Here is a 23,055-nt window from a genome sequence, read left to right as displayed (position 1 = left end):
TCACTTCATTATTTACAGCGATATTCGCGTGTACATGTGTTAAATTGCGCAAAGCCCTTACTTTGCTTCCTGTGCTTATTCTAAGTTTTCACAGCAGCCCTCAAATTAACATCGAGGGATTCCATCTGCTATGCATACGAGAGTTTGGGCTTTTAAAATTTCAATTCCATGTCCCTGGGACTCTCCTCAGGCGATCATTGCATCACGATCCCTGATATAGAGCAAATCATAGCTGTAACTTACGATATATTTCCATTGTCTTTGTTGTGTCTCTAAACAGCTTACTGTTCTCCCCTTCCACCCCCCGAAATAACATAGAAAATGTCTTGTGTGTATAATGTCTTTACGTGTATAATATCCACTATCATGATTGTTTGCAAATGCATTCTAGTCTAGAAGTCATTTGTCAACAATAACATTGCATGTTGACAAGAACGTGTTGTCCTTGCAAAGCTAATAGTTTCTATTTCAACATTTCAGGAGAAGAAAGTAGAAACATAGTTGTTTTTCCAAAACAAAAATAATGAAAATGTTTTCATAAGTTGAAGTTATTTTCTCTTTCAACTGCAGATACAACTGAAATAAAGGCACATGATTTTATCCTTGCAATCTTACCGCTGATAAATTACATGTTGGTGCTAAACCTTTCCACGTTTGCTTTACAAGTCTCCCGAGCTGCCTGGAACCCTCCGTAGTTTAGTGCCGTACACGGAAACTTTCGTCCAAGGTCGTGCTCTGGTTTGCTACAAGGCCATCAAACTGCTCATTTGACTGTGACAGAACTCCAGCTTATAGAAAAATTACGTCACTCGCGTCCCCACGTGACTCATCCACGCTGAGCTACACTGTGTACTTTCGACTAGTATCCAGGAGACGGGGCTGTATGCCGTAATTAGGCATAGTATATAAGGATGAACTAACATCGGTGGCATAGCCAATTACTGGAGGGACAAATTGGGCGGCAGACTTCAAGTGGACGCGAATGACATACTTTTCCTTGGCCGGAGTCATTTCACACTTAAATGAGCAGTCTTATAGCGATGACAGAAAATAAAGAACGACGCTAGACATAGGTTTTTGAGAACTATAGGCCTACCAAAACTGATGTGAGGTTAGAGATAATTACCTAATTGTATATCACACATTTTGTGACACCCCACACACACAACCGACTGAAAACGATTCGTGGTAGTCATAATTGATAAATCCTCTATTTGACAATAAATTCAATTCGGAGTAAAATAAGGCAACGGTGTATCCGACTAGCTGAGTAAGAGAATGCGCAAAGATACGGAGCGATGGTGCGTCAAATGAAGATGAATCGGTGTTGTTCGAAAACGTCACAATTTATATGCGAAGGTTCAAGAAGTTACCCTGTGGCAGTTTGATTTATGTTACTAGTCAGGATGGATTAGAAATTTACAATCTGCATCTAATCTGCAATCATCGGAAGACAGTGATCGATGAACCGCTACATCAATCCAGTTTCTAACCCGCAGAAGGGTTTGACTCTCATAATATTACACTTTGAAGTTGATTTTTATATCAATGTATTGATTTACATCTCTTTCTCTCTCTCTGTCTCTCTCTCTCTGTCTCTCTCTCTCTGTCTCTCTCTCTCTCTATATATATTTATATTTATAACATACATATATATATATATATATATATATATATATATATATATATATATCTGTATGTATGTATATATATATATTTATCGATATCTTACGTCCTCGCGACATCACCGTATAAGTGTTCTGTCAGACAATGGGCGTTCGTGACACTCGTATCATCTCCAATACTCTTGTATATCTTGGAAGTCAATGCAGTCGGGAGGAATTTGCTATATTATTCCAACCGTGATGACGGATCAACTATGCTTTAAATGTTGATGAATGAATTCCAAAAAGGACGCACCATAGATGCGGGAACCATACATAGAAACATTAAAATATACACAAGAAAAACATGCATATAACATTACGTATTGCGTAAGCTTATAAGCCGTACATGCATGCATGCATGCATACATACATATATACAGACATACAGACATACATACATCAAGGTTATACAAGTCATCACGTTTTTCGTTCTTCACAGCATATATATTAGTATTCTCAGACTTTTATGTACACAAACATTGGCGACCACAATGTCCTGGGTAAACACGAGATTTTAAGCAAGCATTCTGATCAAACAGCGACCTGCACCCACTTAAAACGCCATATCACTAAAATCGATGCGTTGTTATGCTTGCTTAGTTATCAACTACCCTCTATCCTCTCTCTTAAAACGAAAACATTGTTTCTCCGATACTCGAGGTAAAACCGCGTGTTTGTCGTCGGCACCTCTGTGGGAACTCTACTCCGTGCATCGCCTCGAAACTACACGCATTATCGAATACACATCTGCAATGCTTCATCAGACGATGTCGCATAAAGTATTAACGACTCGATGTTGTCCCTCCCGGGGGAGCTGGGGAAAGAATTTCCCAATTCTCAGACGTACCTTTTCAACCGTAAGAAAGAAAAAGCCATTTCGATTTCCACACATAACTTCCGGTAATTGCAAATTAATGGGGCGATTGATTACAGGCTGGCCAGAGGATGGCGGGAAAATCATTTAGCTCAGAAACACAATATTGCAAAATCAGTCTTCTTTTATCAAGCCTATATGCATGTGAATTGGACGTTTTTGTTCTGTGCATTGGATATCGCCAAAACTGCGCATGCCCCGCAAAAATACGTCTGCTTGTAATTTTGGCGCCAGGAGCTTTAGTAAGTGAATGTGAACAGTCACTGCAAAATTTTGCTTCATCTCCGGTAAATTTTATTCTGGTACCTCTGCAATGAAGTGTACTGTAAAAGTGAATTTGCTAGTTTAATGTGTCGTAAGGATTGTTTTCTCCAATTCTGTAAATTGCGTGCCATCAGAATGAACAGACAGCGTCGGCTCAAAAATTAAATTGGCAAGTATGAATTGAATCGACGCAAATGTCTTCCTCAACCACTAACCATCTTGGACAGTCACTGTTGTTCAACAGTAAGAAAGCCTGTTCTCTGATTAATATATATTGCGCTCGTTACAATTAAATATACATTGATTTTATTTGAGTTTCTTCAACAAAAATGTCACTTTTCAGTATTGATTTTACGTTTTCTTTCGGACAAAATATCTCTGAGAATGTGCATTCAAACCCTTCTACTTGTACAGTAAAAATTGCTTCGGTTCGTTTTTTCTCACCGTTGTAAACGATTGACTATCACTCAAATACCAAAATTTGCACATGAAAAGCCAATGACATTTAATAGAGAAGTTGACAAACGAAGTATTCGTGGGACTTTCTTTAGGGGAGGTTTTGTTTTTGACTTTCGGTGTCAGTGGATTGCATTTTAGCCTTTTAAATAGCTAGGCTATACATTTCCCAGGTTCATTTTTTATTTACAAAGCTAAATGCAGCGATAAGGGAGAAAATTTGAAATCATTCAGTGAATATCGAACATGATGGTTGGCAATAAACAGTCGAACTAGCACGTTTTTGTGCTTGTCGGTATATAAAACCTTCAGACACACTGTAGGCACAACCAAAAACACGCGACACATTTCTCATCAAATCTTGAATAATTTAAAATTTGCAATAAACTGAGTTACCGAGAAGCGAGATACTCCACGTATAATATTATGCGGGCACATACATAAAACTACTTCACGTTACAATTTTATTGTGAATAAGCAGTTCATCGAAGCCAGGGGCATTGTTATGGGCATGCGTTAAAGGGGCATAAACAGTTACTCTTCAAGTCCCTCGGGATAAGAATACTGTTAAGACCGCGGCGCTAACTCGATAATAGTGGCGGTTCACTGACCACCTGTCAACCCGCTGTTAATGTCCCAGTTTAGTGTTCATCGGGAGAGTTAGTCGACGTTTTATACGGGTTTCGCTTTCTCGTTAGTTCCAAGACGCGCGCTGAATTTGTCCTTTATACAGACGTAATTACTTGCAATATCCTCCATGACGCGTGGATTCAAATCGCTCTAAGACTCGATGGCGATAGCGTTTTGCATTTTGTATTCATATGGTAACTTGTGATCAAAGTGTCTTCTCTCGCGGGAAATTTGCTCTTAAATGTGAAATCACTAACGAACGTCTGATCAAAGCATCCCGCCGACTCGGACACTTTACTTCGCATTTCACAATATTGAAGCATTACGACGGCAAAACACCTATTAATATTTTAAGCACTACACTTGTTGATATCAGTCACGGCATCAACAATCCTGTTTGGTCATAAACGCACATCACGTGTCAAGCGAAATTTCAGGGCGAAGCGTTTCCATAGCCATTGAAGGGGTACCAATTTCGAAACACAACACTTAATATATAGTAGCTCAAAGTTTACCCGTTTGAGACTCATTGCTGTTTCAATTGTCGTGGAAATTCCATTAGAAAAGGTAAATATCAGATCATTGTTACCTACTATGCTGTTCAACTCCTTTGCCGAAGGGATCTAAAATGCCTAATCGCCGTCGTGTATGTCTTAGTTTTCCAACGTACATGGCATTTCTTAAAAAATGAATTGAACACAGCCTGGATAAATCGTTCTTGACATAAACAGGTGCAAACTTAAATTGCACCATATAAACCACACCAATTGACTAACAAACGAATATTAAGAACAAATAAAGATTGTGTATGCACATTCGAATAGCCAAACCCGAACAATTTAAAATTTGTATCGCGAAAATATCAATCCGCACAGGAATTTGACGCGAAACAAATATCAGTGTGTGTTCTTAAGTTTCTTGTGTGCGAGTCACATTACTGATCAAACACCCTTTCATGTGTCGTCTGCACTAGAGATTTGCTCATCGCCGCCATTTTTGATTTCATCAATACGCGGGAAATGCTTCCTATTGCTTGAAATTTTACAAGAGTTTTTCCCGTTACCTTTTAGAAACATTTAATTAAAATTCTTGATATTTTCCTCGTAAAGAGGATAATCTCAGAATAAAGGGTCGGGACATACACTTTCTTCGACGCCAGATAAGTCTGTAATTCTACATCGCTTGACTTGAGTAAAGCTAGTGTATCGTTCTTGCATAATTGCTCAGGTTTAACATCTCCACTGGCAAAGGCCGAATGACGACCAGCCGCTAACGCAGCAACACTCTCTTTAGATATTCGAATCACGTAATCATCTCGACTGCAATTTTTGACAGAAATTCCACTGGATTTCCCCCGTGACTGATGGCGTTGAAAGTCTAACAAGAAAATTATCTTGTCACTGGTTTGTGCGGATGCGAAATGCAGAATAGGGCAGAAAGGTTAAGAGGGAAGTGGTGGCTCTTTTTGACAGTATTTTTCATGTTCGGGGATAATGATCAGGCTTCTAAAAATCAACGGACAGCCATGAACTCAAAACAGTTTCTAACATAACAGTATATGCCTGTTAAATATAAATGACAGCGCTGTATGCCTCTACATGCTGCATATCGTCAAATAGCAACTATCTCATTAGTGTACTGTGGTATGCTTGTAGGTAGAACTACCTATACGCGCCTCGAAACTCAAACTTTACATTTTTGCTCAACTTTTCCGCAACGAAACTTTACACCATTCTCCGTGCAAATTTTGGTTAAAGAAAAAACTAACTGGCATTTGCCAACACTTGAAATTCAAAGTCACGTCCACCATTCCTACCTTAACTCTATGGAGAAAAATAATGTTTTCGATTTGAATACTTAATTTTTCTACAATCTTCAAAATTTGTCGACATAAACGGTAGTCAAGGCATGTATTGTAAGAATGTGAGAGTCCGAATATCTGTCCCTGGGGCGAATTCTAGCCTAAATATAACTCTCGGCACTGTGTACTTAAAGGAAGCGGTTTGCTCGAGCAACCGCCAGATCATTAGCATAGAGTTTTGGTAAATACAAGAAATTGAGCGACTGCTTTATCGTCTACCCTTTGGCAGACTACTCTCATAGCATGTTTTATTATGCTGAGCAATATAAACCGACCGCTATTAATAATACACAGCACACAGCGCAACTTTGTCTCTTTAAAGGATATGCAGTTTCGAGTGCTCTTAATACAGATTATATAAAGCGGGACGCAGAGTTCATAAATTGACTGCGTAAATTTGAGAAAAAATAATAATACGGATAAGCTGTTGGAGGTACTAGGACATGCTGAGATTGAGATGAGCGAGATTTCAAGTGATCGCCACTTTATCGTCAATCATTCGAAATCATGCATGCGGCTGACACGATCAGACTGATAATGCCAGTCACACGAAATGGAACTCTGGTTGAATTGTGATTTGCGCATGCGGCGTTCATCGTTTTTTGGTGCAGAAAATTTTAACCGCGTGCCAGTCATTTAATCCATGCAAGTAACGAAAGAGAGAGGGAGTAAGCATATTTCAAACATCATAACCTTTGAAGATGGATTTTAACCCCGACTTACATTAAATTGCAGGGAACTCGGTCTCCTGCCAAGTGGTCAACAATTCCTGTAAGTGTAAGTACATGTAAAGGGGTACTTTAAAGATACCCCTTGTTAGGATGATGTGGTAGATGGTTTTCTTGAACTAAGTCGGTAACAAGCAACACCGAGAGCATCGCTTACAACAGTACTATTTTGCGGAACTTTGTTTTGAACAGGACACACATTTTAAATATTTTATACACACACACACACACACGACAACATGGAACTGAAAAAGAGATATCCACGATGGTAGTCTTGTTAGGGTTTCGATTTTCAATGCTCACTTTTAATGAGCGTCCTCGCTGACGCCCTGTTCATCCTTCAATATTGACCAAAACTTGTACCGACATACTTTCTAAAAGTCTGCATGATACATGGCGATGTAATAAGTGTAACTCAGCCTCGAGAACAGGAGCAATTGACGCCATGCTGTTTAAATATCGCTCATAGGGGACATGTTAATGGCGTGTACGAATCAGAAGTAGCCATGCTTTGTTGCTGCTCCTGCTAATATTTCATGTAGACACGTTATTGCATCCCAGGCGGTTTCACCCAGGCCATAAAGGATCCTTGATAAATACACGCTGTACAACTCCCTCGGGGTACTTTTGTGTTGCCTTAATAACTAATGCTTGCCGACTGCACCTGTATCAACTGATCATAAGTATTGTATGTATGTATGTATGTATGTATGTATGTATGTATGTATGTATGTATGTATGTATGTATGTATGTATGTATGTATGTATGTATGTATATGTATGTATGTATGTATGTATGTATGTATGTATGTATCTATGTATGTATCTATGTATCTATGTATCTATGTATGTATCTATCCATGTATCTATCCATGTATCTATGTATCTACCTTAAAGCCCCATTAGCTGTATCTTTTAGCATTATTTTTTGTGATTTTACTTTCAAACGAAAATCAGTTTGTTAGAATGTACTAATTTAGGTGTGTGTATACACGACTACCCGCTGGGACTGTATGGGCAATTTAGAATAAAGGTTACACTGCGATGAAATGTGTGCCCACTCATTAAATCGCAGTCCCATGGAATAAACAGTGGATACTGTGCATATCTGCATTAAAATATTCACATAAACTGCACAAAGTAATCAAATGTAATGCGTAGGGTGATTGTTTTCGACTGTGACATTGTATGTTCGATTGGAACCATCTTTGGACAATTGGATGGTGAAGTAATATCGGTTTCATCTGCAAATGTAAACTCATATGCTTTTCTTTTTAAGTTATACACTTGTTTTTATGAGTAATTTGTGTTATCGCAACATTCTGCTATAGGGCAGCTAACGCTTTTGAGAAATTTGAAAAAATATGATCGGATCCAATTATCCCAAATTAGTTCCAATCGTGTTGTTCAGTTTCCTTTGTAATATTACAAATTTTTGAAAATGGCAGGAAATCACAATGACCGTTAAAATTTGAATTTAGTTGTCAAGTGTTTCACAAAGGAATGGTTTCCTAATGCAGTAAAAGCCCACATCCCTTCAGAAGGTAGAATTGAGAGGAAACTAGGAGAGAATAGGAAGATATTTTGAGGTCAACAAATTTCAAGAGTTACAGCTAGTGGGGCTTACGCCCCAGAAAATAGTTATTCGTAAACAATTAGTTTTGAGACATTAACTATGTATGGGAAATCAATGATACACGGCCGTCGCTAGTTGCCTGCCAGACACTTTGTTAATATTTGTGTATATTTGATTAACGTGGACATAGGACACGAATGCCACGGCATAATATGTTATGTGTTGACTCTGTCAACACTGACCGAAAAAGTCTGCCTCGCGGTAAACTAAGAACTAAATTTGTCTGGCCATGGCCACTCCACCACTGAAATTTGTAAGTTTGTTTTAGTGGTTAATTCAAGATGGCGGGATTACCTAGCCACTGAAATTTGTATGTTTATTTCAGTGGCGAATCCAAGATGGCGGGTTTACCAAGCCACAGAAATTTGCTGTTTCAGTGGCTAATTAAACATGATGGGTTTATACCTATCCACTGAAATTGGTATGTTTGTTTCAGTTGCTAATTCAAGATGGCGGGTTTACCTATTTAGTGGTCCGTGACTTTCATGGATTTTACAGGATGCATGCTATTCCTCAGTGATAATCATATCGCAAACGGAACCACTTATTTGCCAGGGAGGTATGCTCTACAAGAGCTGTGTTGTGTTATTTCCGCGAAAGCAGCCAATGAGAAAGGCAGGTGAATTTACTGACTGTCATAATCAGCTGTTCAATTAGTGCGATTGTTGATTTGATACGTGTGTTCGTTTTCGAAATACGTTTGACCTCCTTTTTCGAAATCATCAAAACCGTTGCCGTATGTTTTAGGGCAAGGCATTTTAACCCGCACTTTAAAAATGAAAAGTAAACGTACACTGCCCCGCCTTCCATTAATTTTTGATAAGCCCTTTCGCCCTTGGGATCCGACCGTCACTGTAAATCATAAAAATGAATATCTGACAATCACTTTGTCGCTGATTCAAGCTTACTCAAGCCAGGGACATTTCGCTCCGCCGCTGCAGAACAATCTAAAGAAGCCCTTCAAGTTGGTATTTTAACTGACCAAAAGAACAAGCATGATTAAACTAGATAAAACGTTGTTGATTCGTGTGCTACGTTTTACATAGTTGGGTAGTATGCAAATTCAACGTTCATCCCATCATGTCAAGTTCAAGGCTGTCAATGATAAAGCCTCTTTTGTTGTGAAAATCATTTTTGACCTCAAATGTCAGAATTGACGGGGCTTTGTGTCCCAGGTCGAGGACATCTGAAACGCAGATCCAATTCTCTACATGTTATGATCTTCGGTGAATACATGAGCTTCAATAGAGGTCATATCTAGCGAAATTCACAGCGTATCATTAATCTTGACTTCGTTAACACGTTTCCAGTAACCATTCATTATGCCCGCATATTTGCTTCCCACTTTGAATACCGTGCGCCGAATAGTGCATGTAGCGTTCTGTTAGAAGGGACGCGTTAACCTTCTAGCAACCACGGTCGAGGGACCGTGTAACAACCAGCAACGCAAAAGTCCTGATATAACCATCTCATATGCTGTTTGCTCCACACCGGACATGTCTACCCTATGTAATAAGCTCAGAAGACTGTAGTCATCTTTTGCACATGGTGGATTTTTCAGGGACCGACCGGACGTCACGACGTCGCCCTTCGGTGGACATACACTTTCGGCGCCTTTTTTTTTGCGAATGCAATAATGATAACGAGGACCTTGATTCTAGCATTTCTTGAAATCGAGAAACTTTTGAAATCCATGTAACGTTCAATTTAACTATAGTAGAAGAGCTATCATGATTTAACTAACAGTTTGATGATCTCAAGCAAGGCCGAGGGCTGTGCTCTCGCAGGAACACGCCCCCTGCAAGACCGCCCCGCTGAGCGTAAACACGGAAACTACGCCTATCGTTCAATATTCAGGGGACTCCTGATTGTAGCGAGTGATGATGGACAGTTTTACACCTGATAACAACATCTTTCTGTGAAAAAAAAGAGTTTAGGCCCGAGACAGCAGTGTTTGAGCATCGACAATGAAGAAGTCATGTCTCGCTATCCTGTCAACAACCCCATTGCGATCCAAGTCTTGGATGCCTATCGCCAGACAAGCGTGACGCCTTACCTGCCACGGGACTTCACTTTTTCACTGCGATTGATCGAAAGCTGGTCCTTCAAACAAAAGCGCCGCCATTTCCCTTGGCTGTCTGAGAGTCGTTTAGCATTTTGAATCCCTTGACCGAAATGATCCTCGTAAGATTGCGATGAAAGTGCACAGTGTGTAAATCCCACCGAAGACGAAGCGCGTTATTGCAACACAGAACACATACTCGTGAGTCATACATTCAACAGCTCCCAACCCACTGCGCATGTTAACCAAAGGCGTTGCAGTTGCCATGGAAACAGTACGTATGAATAATTTGACGAACAAAGCAACGGGTAATTAAGATACCAGCCCTATTACTAACAAATTAGCACGTTTATTTTATGCAAGCGCGTCACTGTATTCAAATTAATTCTATTTCATTTATACGTCGAACAGACGTACATGTACCAGTATCGCGTTGCAACAACTTATGCAACAACTTATGCGGAATTATATTGCCAGTGGTATTCAAATCCACCCGCTTTGACCCCGGATGAACTGCCTTATAAAGTGTCCCGTCAAAGACGATGATATTACATCGACCTAGGCGCTACACCTTCAAGAAATTCAGGAGAGGAGGACATCGTTCCTATATAGTTGTCGGAGTGATGCTAAACCCGGCATTTCTCCATAAGTGCGCCTCTTCTTCATCTTGGTGTAATAACTACAGACAGCGTGGGGAAGGCTTGGTTGTAAAATTTCTGAATTCCGCATGGTGCGGTATTATTGTGAACTAAATCAATGGCAAGGATAAAAATCTTTCAAGGATTTAATTGCTTGTCTATGAAGACAAGCACTTTGGATGCGGTTTCAAATATCAGGGCTTATGAAGACCTTCAAATTTCACCGTCTTTCGTATTCACTTATGAATCACTTTCAAAACACTTAGAGAAACTGTAGTGTATATTCGAAGGAAAGCTATTGGGGATAAACTTTCAAAAATAATGGCTTATAAAAACCTAGAAATTGCACTATACTTGACATTTACTTCAATTGGCTTTACTTTAGAACTCTGAGAAAAAAAATGCTTTGTAGAGATGGTCCATTTGTCGGTGACAAACTTCTTTTTGAAAAAGCAAACAAAACCTTGCTGAACATTTAAAATTTTGGAACATTTCTTGCAATGTAATATTCAGATCATTGAACGTTTGCACTTTGACCTCCATAATTCTAACCGAATATTCCCAACAATGTAACTGTCTACTCTACAGTATTGAGCAATTCAGACTACTTATTCCCCAATTCCGTGAAAGTCCTTTCTCCCGGATAGAACTCTCTTATCCTGATTGCACGTTTTCAGTGTTACCTGGAAGTGTGCTCGTTTATTAAACACGACGGCTCAATTCGGCGAATCGTTTTAATTTAGGGCGTCCAATTAGAGCAACAATTAATCAGTTCCGTTTATGTTCTCAATTTTCCGTGTGGCAAGGCCACGTCGATTATAAACATTAATCTGTTTGTGGTTGCTATGGGGATTTGTAGAGTACTTGTTGTTTGCTAACATTATTGTAACAAATTTTGTTGTTTTTGCTACACTCGGTTATTTTCACAAAGCAAGGATAAAAATCTTTTGCTGAGTTATTGCATTAATGCACCTTAAATTTTACAAATAGAATTAAGACATCTAATTTTTTTCATATTAAGAGCGTGTATTAAGAGCACGTATACGCTTACATTTTATACTAACAAGCTTCTGTTTTGTTTTGTTTGTTTTGTTTTTCTTATTTTTTGTGATCATAAATTATTGGTAATTCAATGTTTTACCGCCCAGAGCCTGACGCGAATAGATAAAAATAATGAAATAAATTTTTAAAAATAGTAAACTAGTTTCGTTATGCGGTATTGAGAATAATCTTCCGCTCTAAAGTAACTATAGTTAAATACTGCTTTATATGTATGCGTTGTACTGCATTTTTCAAATCATCTTAATGTATAACAGTCAATCACGTGTATTTTTTCGTCCAGCACTAGTAATGGCGAGTTGTTCTAGTTTACTATATTTTCCAATCCCATGTACTTGACCAACAATAGTAAGCTTTCACACCGAATAACATATTACCCGAACATGTTTTGGTAGCATTTCTATGTAATCAGTCTTTTGCCAAAAGAGTTTTCACATCTTGACATACCATCATGCGTATCCAATTTTCCCTTGAATACATCGAGTCGACAAGGGCCGCACAGCTTGTTGATAATTCTGAAGTGATGTTACGGTCAGCAATATTTCCTGAGATGATGCTATATTGTCATTTAACTCAAATTGAGGCTGTCACGGGGACTCACTCACACCCACGACCTAAGGGCATTTGACTTCTAAGTATGACCTAAAGTTTGATTACATCATAAAAATCCCAGTAATTGACAAGAAGCGACGAACAGACAGTAAGTAGAATATCGATGAACATAAATGTTCTCTAGTAACTATAAAATGTTATTCATGATTTTGCTGTACCTGCCGCGCCCAAAAGAATAAAACACGACATATAATTTATTTCAAGTTGAGGGTAGTTGTTTCAGATATTTATAAAAATATTCTCGATTTTGCGATTTATTTTATAAATTTGCAGAAATATTAGGTTACAAAATTAATTGAAATACCATCGTTGCGTACTTGGCCCGGTTACTTGTGAACGGAAAGTCTAGAGTGAATGTTGAACTATTGCGCCTAAACATAACATGGCGGGAAAATGTGCCCGCAATTTTGCAGAAATCTATTTTTTGTCTGTTGTTTGTTGTAGCTCTTATTGACTCGTTTACCATCAAAACATTGGTAGCCATAAAGTACTATTTCCATGAATATCTCTTCCTCTGTTGCTGAAGTATTGTCAAAATTCGAAGAAATATCTTTTTTTTTGAAAGGAAACGGAAGAAGGTGACGTCAATGGTAATCAATCTTATGTGTATCTGCTTAACGTTTATAAGTTAATCAACGTCCCACGCACAACAACATCCATTAGTAATGGAATTCTGCAGTACAATTAATGTCGGTACCATCTACGGTTAATTTGCTACTACCGACCGGCATGCTGAACGTCATACTTAAACAAGCATTTTGACTTTAATCGACTCAGCATCACCAAATGAAAGTGCTTAGTTTTTATTGTACTAACCACGTGACTGAAGCAATTTTGACACGTGTGTCGAAGTGCGCTGTGTGTATGTTTCTTTTAAAGGATTATCAACATACGAGTGTTTTTGAAGAGAAGTGTATGTACTGAAAAGTGCCAACAATGTATGGATTTAATGTGTATTTCATGGTATAATCCGAAACGTGCTGTAGTGTTGGTATTGTGCACGCCGAACAAGCGCATGCGTTGGGTACACTGAACTAACCCTTGAAACCACAGCCTGAGGTTATACTGCTCCAAGTAAAACGACTGAAGTCTTCGAAATGCACTGGAACCAACCAAACAGCTTACCAGGGGTTCTTTTAATCTCGTTTGTTCGAAGCCAACACCCGGCGTCCATAAATGACCACGTTGTATGGACGTGACAACAGTTTAAACGTCCTGCCCATGTTTTAATTTGGGATTTATGACGAGTCTTCATTAATTTTAAATAATTTGAGAACAAGTAATCAAGTGCCTGTTGCAACTGCAATTTAAAGTGAGAATTTATGGACTTAATTGTTTTCATTTAATCTTGAAAAGCATCTCCCATGATAAAAAACAAACACCACGCGTCTTCAGCCATTATCATCATCATTGATGTGTTGCAGTTCAAGCGGTAGACGTAAGATGAAACTAAAAGAGATTTAACCGAAGTATTTCTGTCGCACCGTGTATTGCATTAACCGTCCTCAGTTAAAAACAGAGTCGTGCATTTTACAAACGCAATATTGAGGAACCCACGTACTGAGTCCTGGGTGAGAGAGAGAGAGAGAGAGAGAGAGAGAGAGAGAGAGAGAGAGAGAGAGAGAGAGAGAGAGAGAGAGAGAGAGAGAGAGAGAGAGAGCTAACTATTGTCTGACCATAAAAGTAGGCAGTCATCGTCTTAGGCGTCGGTTTTATGGTTTATTTTACGACTGAATTTAATATAGGATTTCGTCTTTTCTGTGCACTAATGATCTACACAAATATTTAAAAAGAGATAATTTGCAAGTATAAACGGTTATAATGCTTACACCCATCGATTAACGTACGGTTTGTCGGCATGGTTGGACGCGTTGCTCATTGATGACTAGTTGTAAAATATTGTTGTCATGCCAGCGAATTTAATCTTGTAATGTACGCCTTTCATGATCAATATTGACTGAAGATATCTCATAATAAATGTATATTAGTTTGCTAAAACAACACTGTTTAAAAAGAGAGTGTGTCGTTAAACATTAACCAATCACAGACGTCGAACGAAGTGTTCATAAGCTTTTGACTGTTTCGAGTTTCAAGTAGCGGAAGCGAGGAAACATTATCTCTTTGAATATAAGAAGATTTTCTATTTTGTGTTATAACCGAAGGTCATTCGCGTTCCTATGGTATTTACATATCGCTATAATACCCTGATGACACCTTTTCAGTCTGTTTAGAGATGATATCCCTAACATATTATTGCGTGGTACTTTTGTAAGTGAGATGAATACATCCACACTTGCCCATTTCCCCTGGTTTCCCCATACAGAGACCGGACTTAGCCATTGTAGAAACACCTGGTTTCCTCGTTGACTCCACATGTATGCTCCTCGCTGTTTCGGAAAGTATGCCGAGGCCTGCTTCCTCAGCCAACACTGGATCAAATATGTGTTCACTCTTATCGTAATTCAGAGGATCTGACCCATTTTAACTCGCTTCTTATGTTGTTTATTTTATTGTCTGCTGTGTTGTCGTTGCGGGCTTGTGTTGCAAGAATCAAACCAACATTAGCGGCGACCTCAGATGTATTATTGAGCTTTTTTCTGTTTGTACACAGTCCCTCCATGATTGAGGGACTGGTTTGTAAAACTTTCTTGCACTACTGCGCAGTTCATGTCAGATTGACGACACAACCTACAGTGCTATAGTTGACAAGTGAATGGCGGTTAACACTGCATGCGGTATACGATGCGTTGTTAAAGGTAGTATGCGCCTCGAAAGTGAAAGACTTAAACTTTTGCTCAGACTTTCCTTAAGGAATCTTTCAACCATTCACTTTCAAAATCGAGAATAAAAATCGGGGATCACCGGGCAAATAACTAGAGAAACAAATAACCCAAAATTTACCGATATTTGAAATTCAAAATGGCCGCCATCCCTGTGTCAACTCTATGGAGAAAAATAAAATTTTCGAATTTCGAAAAACTAATCCGGTGAAAAGTTTCCTTACACCAAGCGTTTTAAAATGAACCCCCACAAGTGGTCTATCAGAAAAGAATTATGAAAGTTTGAGAGTCTGGATTTGTATCACCGAGGCGTGTTCTACTGAGCAATACTGGGTATTTCTCCATTCTCGAGAAGAGGATTATTGAAAAGTATGCACTTGTTTGTAAATTTTTGATGAAAATATTGTAAAAAAGGGGTATACATTTGTTGCCGAGTTTTATTGATGGGCATTATGGAAACTTGAAAATCAAATCAGTTTGTTTATATTTTTTTTGGCAATAAGCGGAAACAAACATATAAACACAGTAATCAAACGCTTTCTTCGCAAAATCGACTACCAGATGTCCATACCCAACAGATGTCTGTAGTCCTATCAACAGCACCGTTTTATGTCGAGGTCCACGTGTTCCATATGACAGTTTGACAGATGGAATAGAGGGCGGACAGCTTATTATTGAAAGATCTCTGCCTTAAGGTTGCTGACGACAAACAACAGCGTTCCCCTGAGCATCTAAACCGATGACTACTTTCTGCTCAAAATAAATGTCTGTTTTTGACCACAACTCCGGGAGGTAAGGCACGCCCCTTCTGCGTGGATGGACTACTCACGCAAACAGACTAAATCCCTTCATGGTAAAGTATTCAATGGTGGTCTGTCCCTACCACAAAAAATTCATGCGGGAAAAGAAAGATGTTTTAGTAGAATGTAGGAGCAAGGGAGTACGGTCGTTGAATGAAATTGAGGAAAACTTTGTTCTTACATCTAATATACTATGGTGTGGTTTTAGAGAAGTCAATTTGTCTCCCTCTCTGTCAAATACGATCGGAAATCTCTACTGTACAAGACAATTGCCTGCGCGTAATTGGCGCAGTGGCGCTCTCGTACTGCTTGCATGCAACTTGTCTACTTGCCCTATAGCTTCAAGGATGCGGTGAGAAGGAGTGGGATGGATGCTTGATGCATCACCGCCTGGAGCAAGACGGTAGCACACACGCAAAGCAGACGTGTCCAGACTGCATAAAGGCGCTCATGCATCACCGTACTGACTGAACAATCTCATCGTCCTTTTCGAGAAAGCATGAGACAGACCCCCACTAATTGGTTTCACTGTTCTGTCTTATTTTGTTTGTCCCTGACACTTTTGCAACACGTCATTCATAGGTCACAGGCGCTAGAGCTTAAAGCTTTGTGTCTTTCGAGCACAAATTTAACGCGCCATATTTTCTCGTCTGCAAGCGGTTGGTTCGCGAGTCAAAGCATACTCTACTTCGAAGCGCGCCAAAAAACACAGATGTGAAACCGAACAGACGTTCTCAGCTTTGAATATGATTAGGAAACGATATTCTCGTGCTGGCGTTACTTGGCAAAGATGTCAAAAGATTCAGAAAACTTGCTTGCATTTGAGTGTGTACAGTCAATGAAGGTGTGTTGAATCACAGACAAATATAGACTGACTGGTAACGCGGCATGCCTTTTGTTCCATGGTCGTCTCGGGGGCCGACTCGCAGCGATTTCGAAGCTGTTATCCAATTGGTTGGCAGAATCGTACCGTTATAATGTAATAATACAAGTAAACTCCCTAAGTTGCTGTGAATAGTGACAATCGACCAATCAGATATAACCTTGCAAACACGCTGCGAGTCAGCCGGGTCTCGGTAGACTATTGCCTTTTCATATTAAAATGAGCTTCAAAGGTGTTAAACTTTTTGGATACTTTGTTTGTGGTTGATAATTGCACGAGATTATGCGAAAAATACGACGAGATGGCATCGTGCTGCCAGTCGCGTAGCAACCATAGTTACTTTGTGAGCTCTCAGGGCAGAAACACTGCTTCACGCCAATCAAAACATAGCACGCCAGCAGTTTCATAAACATGTCCTTCCTTGACGAACGTGTAAAAGACGGTATGACTGACCGTAAACCATTGAGTAAAACCAGACAGTATCGATAAAAGACTTTCAAGTTTGGTTCAAACAGTCATTATATATTCATAAAAATATGAGAGGAATGTTTAAAACGGTAAAACTCACTATTCTGAAGCTCAAAACACTCCCGTTTTCGTCAGCACGCCAATTCCGCTAAGCACCACACGACAACGACAGCACAAACTTTGCCGAACATTCTTTCGCTTAACAATTGGCGAAAATCCGAAAATTACCGAAGGATGCATGGTCGGCACTCTTCGTAAAAAGAGAGGCGAGAGCAACCTGAGGCGAGGCGAACATGGATGGGTTACGTAACCGCTTCACGCCTTGAACAATACCCGTTACAAGTCTGTCTATATTTGTCTGTGGTTGAATGCTGATGAAACGACATACTTTTGCTTGACATGCAACGATCAAATAGTATGTGTTTGACCCTGCACACTGCATGTCATGCTCACCTTTTACAAATGTACTGAACGGGGACAGACTCCGTCCCTTGATTGTTTGGAAAGATTTAAACCTTTGTTCAAACTTTCCTGAATGAAACGTTCATCCATGCTCCCACTAAATCAAGAATAAAAATCAGGTGTCACCGCTCAAAATTTGGTAATGGAGAAACAAATTACTTAACATTTACCGATATTTTAAATTCAAAATGGCCATCATACCTCTGTTAACTCTGTGGGAAGCACTAAAAGTTTTCGATTTTCAAAAAAACCAAGACGATAAATATATATTTTTCTTACTCCAAGGGCTTTAAAATGAGCCCCGACAAGTCGTTGACCAGAAAAATATTGAGTCTGAATATTTGTGCCGAAGCACATTCTATCTTAAAGTGACACAAACCTCGAGTTTTGTCCTGTCAACATATTGAAGTAAGTGAATCTTTCAATTACCGTTATTATTGCAGACAGCGTTAGGAAGACATTTTTTTCATAGGATACATGCCTCGCTGAAATAGCTTGCTTCAAGTTTGCGTAAATTACTACACCCGCACGGCGTGCTACGCTTTTTGTACTGCACTGTGTAGTTCAAATCGCTACTCAGAAGAGCTCGCAGCAATTTTTAACAAATAGGGGGCTCACGACAACCGAACAAATTTCACTATGCTTAACATTTACTCTGGATTCACTGCACGCTTTAATAAGCAAACTATTTTTATCATCAGTTCGTTATCCAGTTGTGCCTGGACAATTACGTAAATAGACGATCTCATCACGCGCGATCATGATGCAAGTCGTGTAAGTTGGTTGCCGAGAATTCAATATGGTCTTGGGTGTTGGAAAAAATTCTTCGGAGAATACAGAACCCATTGTGGGTCCAATGAAAAGTTATCAAGCTTTCTGAAGGAAAGCTAGGGGGAAATCGAAGATGTGAAGGATATTTATTAACATTACAGTAACTGCACGCTGAGACGTAATTGGTGTCTGTAACGGTTTTACCGCGATTTTGAAATGCTTCAGCGAACGTTCGTCGGTGAATTCTTCAAAATTGCGGAACAGAGGTACAGTATGGCCAGTAGATCACAGCTGACGGAAACGAGAAGACAGACAGATTTTCCCGACCAAGGCAGGATTATGTAATTTGAGTCTCATGGCTCAATTAATGTTCAGTCAACGCTGCAGAGCCTCGCGATCACGTCGACAAACCCCGAGGGGCATTGGTTTAATTGTATCGAAGTGTGTTGTCAGCGATACGACTAAATCCATCTAGTAATTTTTAAAAGAGTAATAAGTATAGTTGAAAGTGTGGAAAGAGACCACATTATTGTCTAAAAATGTGATTTAATTCCCGCGCAAACCTCATGGGAACAACGTCTATGCAGACATGGGCCAGATAGTAAATTCAGAAAAGATGAATTTAATGAAAAAGAGTTAATTTACAACTTCGAATAACTACTTTTTAAGGTAAGACTGACGAGGGAGATTTCTATGGTGTGATCAATATTTCATGTCTTTAAATTGTACTATATTCTGTTAACTTATAAATGAACGCAATAGTCCGTTTGAAATGAACTGTTGACAACGGAACGGGATATTACGGCTACCGTGTTGGACGCAATCATTAGAACAGATATCTCTACACACGCGCGCACACACACACACACACACACACACACACACACATATACAAACAATTCAAAGGCCCTGGGACTCTATTACAAGTTGCAACACTTCCAAACCGCCACACCTTGTCATTTCTTTTGTATCCTTTTAAATAGACTGTATCACTTTAAGCAAAGACATCCTGGTTATTAGACAGAAGGAAAAGTGGGAATACGTTGTCACAATATGCCGCATCATAAAGATTTCATGCACTGGGGGGCAATTTTTCACGCATCGGACAAGAGGATATATCGGAAGCGTGGCTGTTTGAAATATTAATTTCAAGATTGTCGTATTTCGAAGGTAACGTCTTGTCCACAATCAACAATTCAACCACAAACTGTCCCACGGGGCGACGTTTTCTGAACACGTGATGAAGCAAAGGCTGATTACTGCGTCGCTTCTAGAGTACAAGGACTTGATTTCCTGCCTGCAGGTTTAAATGGATAGCGCGCTCTTTCCAAAGGAGAAATAGTGCATCCCTGGGCGATTTTCAATCTTCGCCCTTCGATATCAATGATGATACACTAGATATACACTGTGAATGGAAAGCAGCCTTGAAAATTGTCAGCTTAAGGGGCCAATGGTAAACAGATACCGAAATAAGTTCAAAATAATGCACGCTCCATCAGACAAGTCCAATAAAGGGTACGACAGAATATGGTCTTTGGTGATGGGAATTCCCCGAAAGACGTTTTGATGTTTTAACACCAATAAGAGATGATCATGACCTAAAAACTTGTGCATTGTTTTGACTACTGAATGGTGTATTAATAAAAAATAATTGCTATCATTGTTTTGTATAAATGCGGAATGCAAACATTTGATAAAACGCCAACATCAATTCTACGGAATAGCCTACATACTGTCCTTGTTGGCATATGAACTTGGAGTGCAAATAATCACTAGCGAAAAACAACAACAACAACAAAACCAAAACCAACCAACCAACCAAACAAACAAACACATATATGTAACATACATACAGATACATACATTGATACATAGATACATAGATACATAGATACATAGATATATATTAACGTGGAATGAACGTGGATTAGAGCTCGTAGTTGTTTTATAATTTTTTTCTTGCTCTCCCTCTGAAATGTCGGGCATGTATATTGTACGTAGTGATGAACATAGTCGCCATATCGGATGTACGGTACATTGGTGTGAAGGTTTCCACAAGGATGAAGACCCCAGTAACTGCATTTACACTTTTGCGCAGTTTTACTCAAAAATGCTTCAACTTTCGATTTGATTGAACACAATGTATATTGATATCTGATTGGACAATGGGGATTCCGTCATTTTCGGATATATTGGCGGGATTGTACTCGTTTGAACCCGTGGAGTGCGACTGGTCCCATAGTTTGTATGATGGTCTTCTGCTCTTATCCCCAAAAGATTAAATCAGTATGTCTTGCAAGCTAATTAGTTACGCTTAATTGGCGACGCTGAATCGTACTATTCCGACCTTGAAAATATATTTTGTTCGGAAATTTTTATTCAAGGTAGATCTCGTTTAATATTTCGCAATTTTATCCCCTGTGTCTAAAATCCATTTCGCGTGTAAATTTCCGTCTTTTGACAAGTATAAAATTCGTCGCGACGCGTTTGCTTGAACTGCGAAATAAAACGCCATACTTTTTTTGCCGAGTGGACATTTCGAATTATGAGCACGCATTTTATTGCGGCCATGCGAGACTCAACTACTTTTGCGGGAGGGGGTGGGTGAATTGTCCCGAGGGTACTTTTAACGGTATTTCTTCACTCACAGATCACTACACAGCTGTCCATGAGTTGGGATTTGTAAAACAACAGAATACTTAACTCAGACCTGCCGCAAGTCTGTGGCACTGTGAGCTCTCAGAGGAATACAGCAAGGAAATACATTTCGGCAAACTCGAGCTACGGTGGCGCGCACTGGCAGGGTGATTACCGACCCTACTAACTACTACGTAAGCCTCAGCGAGAAAAGTACAAGCAGCACGGTTCATGCAAACTCAGAGTGTCTAAGACAAAGTGTGGTTTAAACAACTGATTTAGTTGTTGATAGGCATTTGAAGCGTAGCCAAGCGACTGGTGAACTTAGTTTATATGGTACTCATAGACGCATTTGTACCTATTTAACATTTTCCTCGGGGATCTAATAGGGAACTGGGACCAGTATTTTGCAGGTGTACCCTACTCGTTTTTGTTTGCTGGCGGTTCCATACCCTAAGTGAAACTGATTGCCTCCCCTTGATAATGGTTAGATTGAAGAAAATAGCCTTACTTTCTCGAACCGTGGAGGGCACTGCTTTAAAGTTGTTCTGTGGTCTGTTCACTGCAAATGAAGAAACTAGAATTTTGCCCTCAACCTATGAAGTGGTCCGTGGTACTGAAATACACTGTCAGTGAAAGACGGAGCAAGCGAGTATACTCTCCAAATATGACCTCATCTAACTAAACGGAAGAATAATTTTTAGCTTCTCTTCCTCGAACAGTCTGTTCAAGACATTTCACGAGACATTATCCACTCACTTTACTCCGCTTATTATCTGAGCACATATATAATTAATGTTGCTTTTATTTATAAATATATGTACTTATTTAAGTAGTTTGGTGTTCATTGATTGCTGAGTTGGTGGAGGGGAACTCGAATGATATAGGAAAAAAAGATCTGGACAAGTGGACAGACGGACGGATGGACGGACAGACATACAGACGGAGGGACGGACGGAGAGACATACAGGCAGACGGAGGGACGGACAGGTAGACGATAGATCGGAGGAAATATTAGATATATGGATAGATAGAGAGTGAGAGAGTGAAACGGACACAAAATAACATTTAAACTCTATGCTGGTTATTAGAAAGCCTGACAGATTACAACGTAGGCAACTATGTGGACATTAAGATTGAATATTAAAGATACCGAGAAAGATGCTTATGTCACACAAGTAGCTATGAATGCTGGGAATTTGGAAGAATGGTGCTCCGATAGAACCCTTCTTTAGATGCATTTTGCCGAACTTTCCTGCAAATTGCATCGGGCACTAATGCAATAAAACGACCTTCGAAGGTTTTGAGGGCTGTTACATTACTTGGTCGCTACATCTGAATTGTGGTTCACAGTGACAGAGGTTTGACAGTTGTGCTCGCTCTGCTGGCATGACAGAACGCCAATTAGACGTGAAGAACCTTGTACGCATGCGCAAACTCCAATAGCAGCTTCCCTGTCAGGCCAGTAAAAAGAGCGCTTCAGCTTGGAGGAGGGCTAGTGTCCGCGCCTCCGTTTTCCACCGACTCAAAATGTTGATAACAATAAAGCAATATTTTATACCCTCCTGTTTGACACGAAACTAACCTACGCTCGACTAACTTAGCCCGATTGGTTGAGAAGCATAAATACGATATATTCACTACGGTTCGTAGTACTACAAGAATATTTTGCTCAGCTCGAGTTGACATCCGTAATAAAGCGCTCCAAAATTTGAAATATGGTGGCACGGAAATGAGGAACTTTCTAATTTCACATCATATATCATT

The 23,055-nt window shown here is 39.5% G+C and overlaps 1 protein-coding gene across 2 annotated transcripts in view; it reads right to left on the bottom strand.

Annotated features, from left to right (window-relative positions):
- LOC139116946 (alpha-2Db adrenergic receptor-like) overlaps positions 1 to 23,055 on the bottom strand; it is a 70,823-nt gene that overhangs the window by 33,820 nt on the left and 13,948 nt on the right. The window contains exon 1 of one of the 2 annotated variants that reach the window (XM_070679686.1): positions 10,173 to 10,414. The exons of the other annotated variant lie outside the window; for it this stretch is intronic. The gene's annotated coding sequence lies outside the window, so the exon portion shown is untranslated. Of the gene's footprint in view, positions 1 to 10,172; positions 10,415 to 23,055 lie in introns of those variants that run through there. 2 annotated transcript variants of the gene reach the window in all.

Source organism: Ptychodera flava, chromosome 18 (genome assembly GCF_041260155.1).
Source record: "Ptychodera flava strain L36383 chromosome 18, AS_Pfla_20210202, whole genome shotgun sequence".
NCBI lineage: Eukaryota > Metazoa > Hemichordata > Enteropneusta > Ptychoderidae > Ptychodera > Ptychodera flava.
Note: the sequence above shows the minus strand (reverse complement) of the source record. Positions and strands in the feature narration are given on the sequence as shown.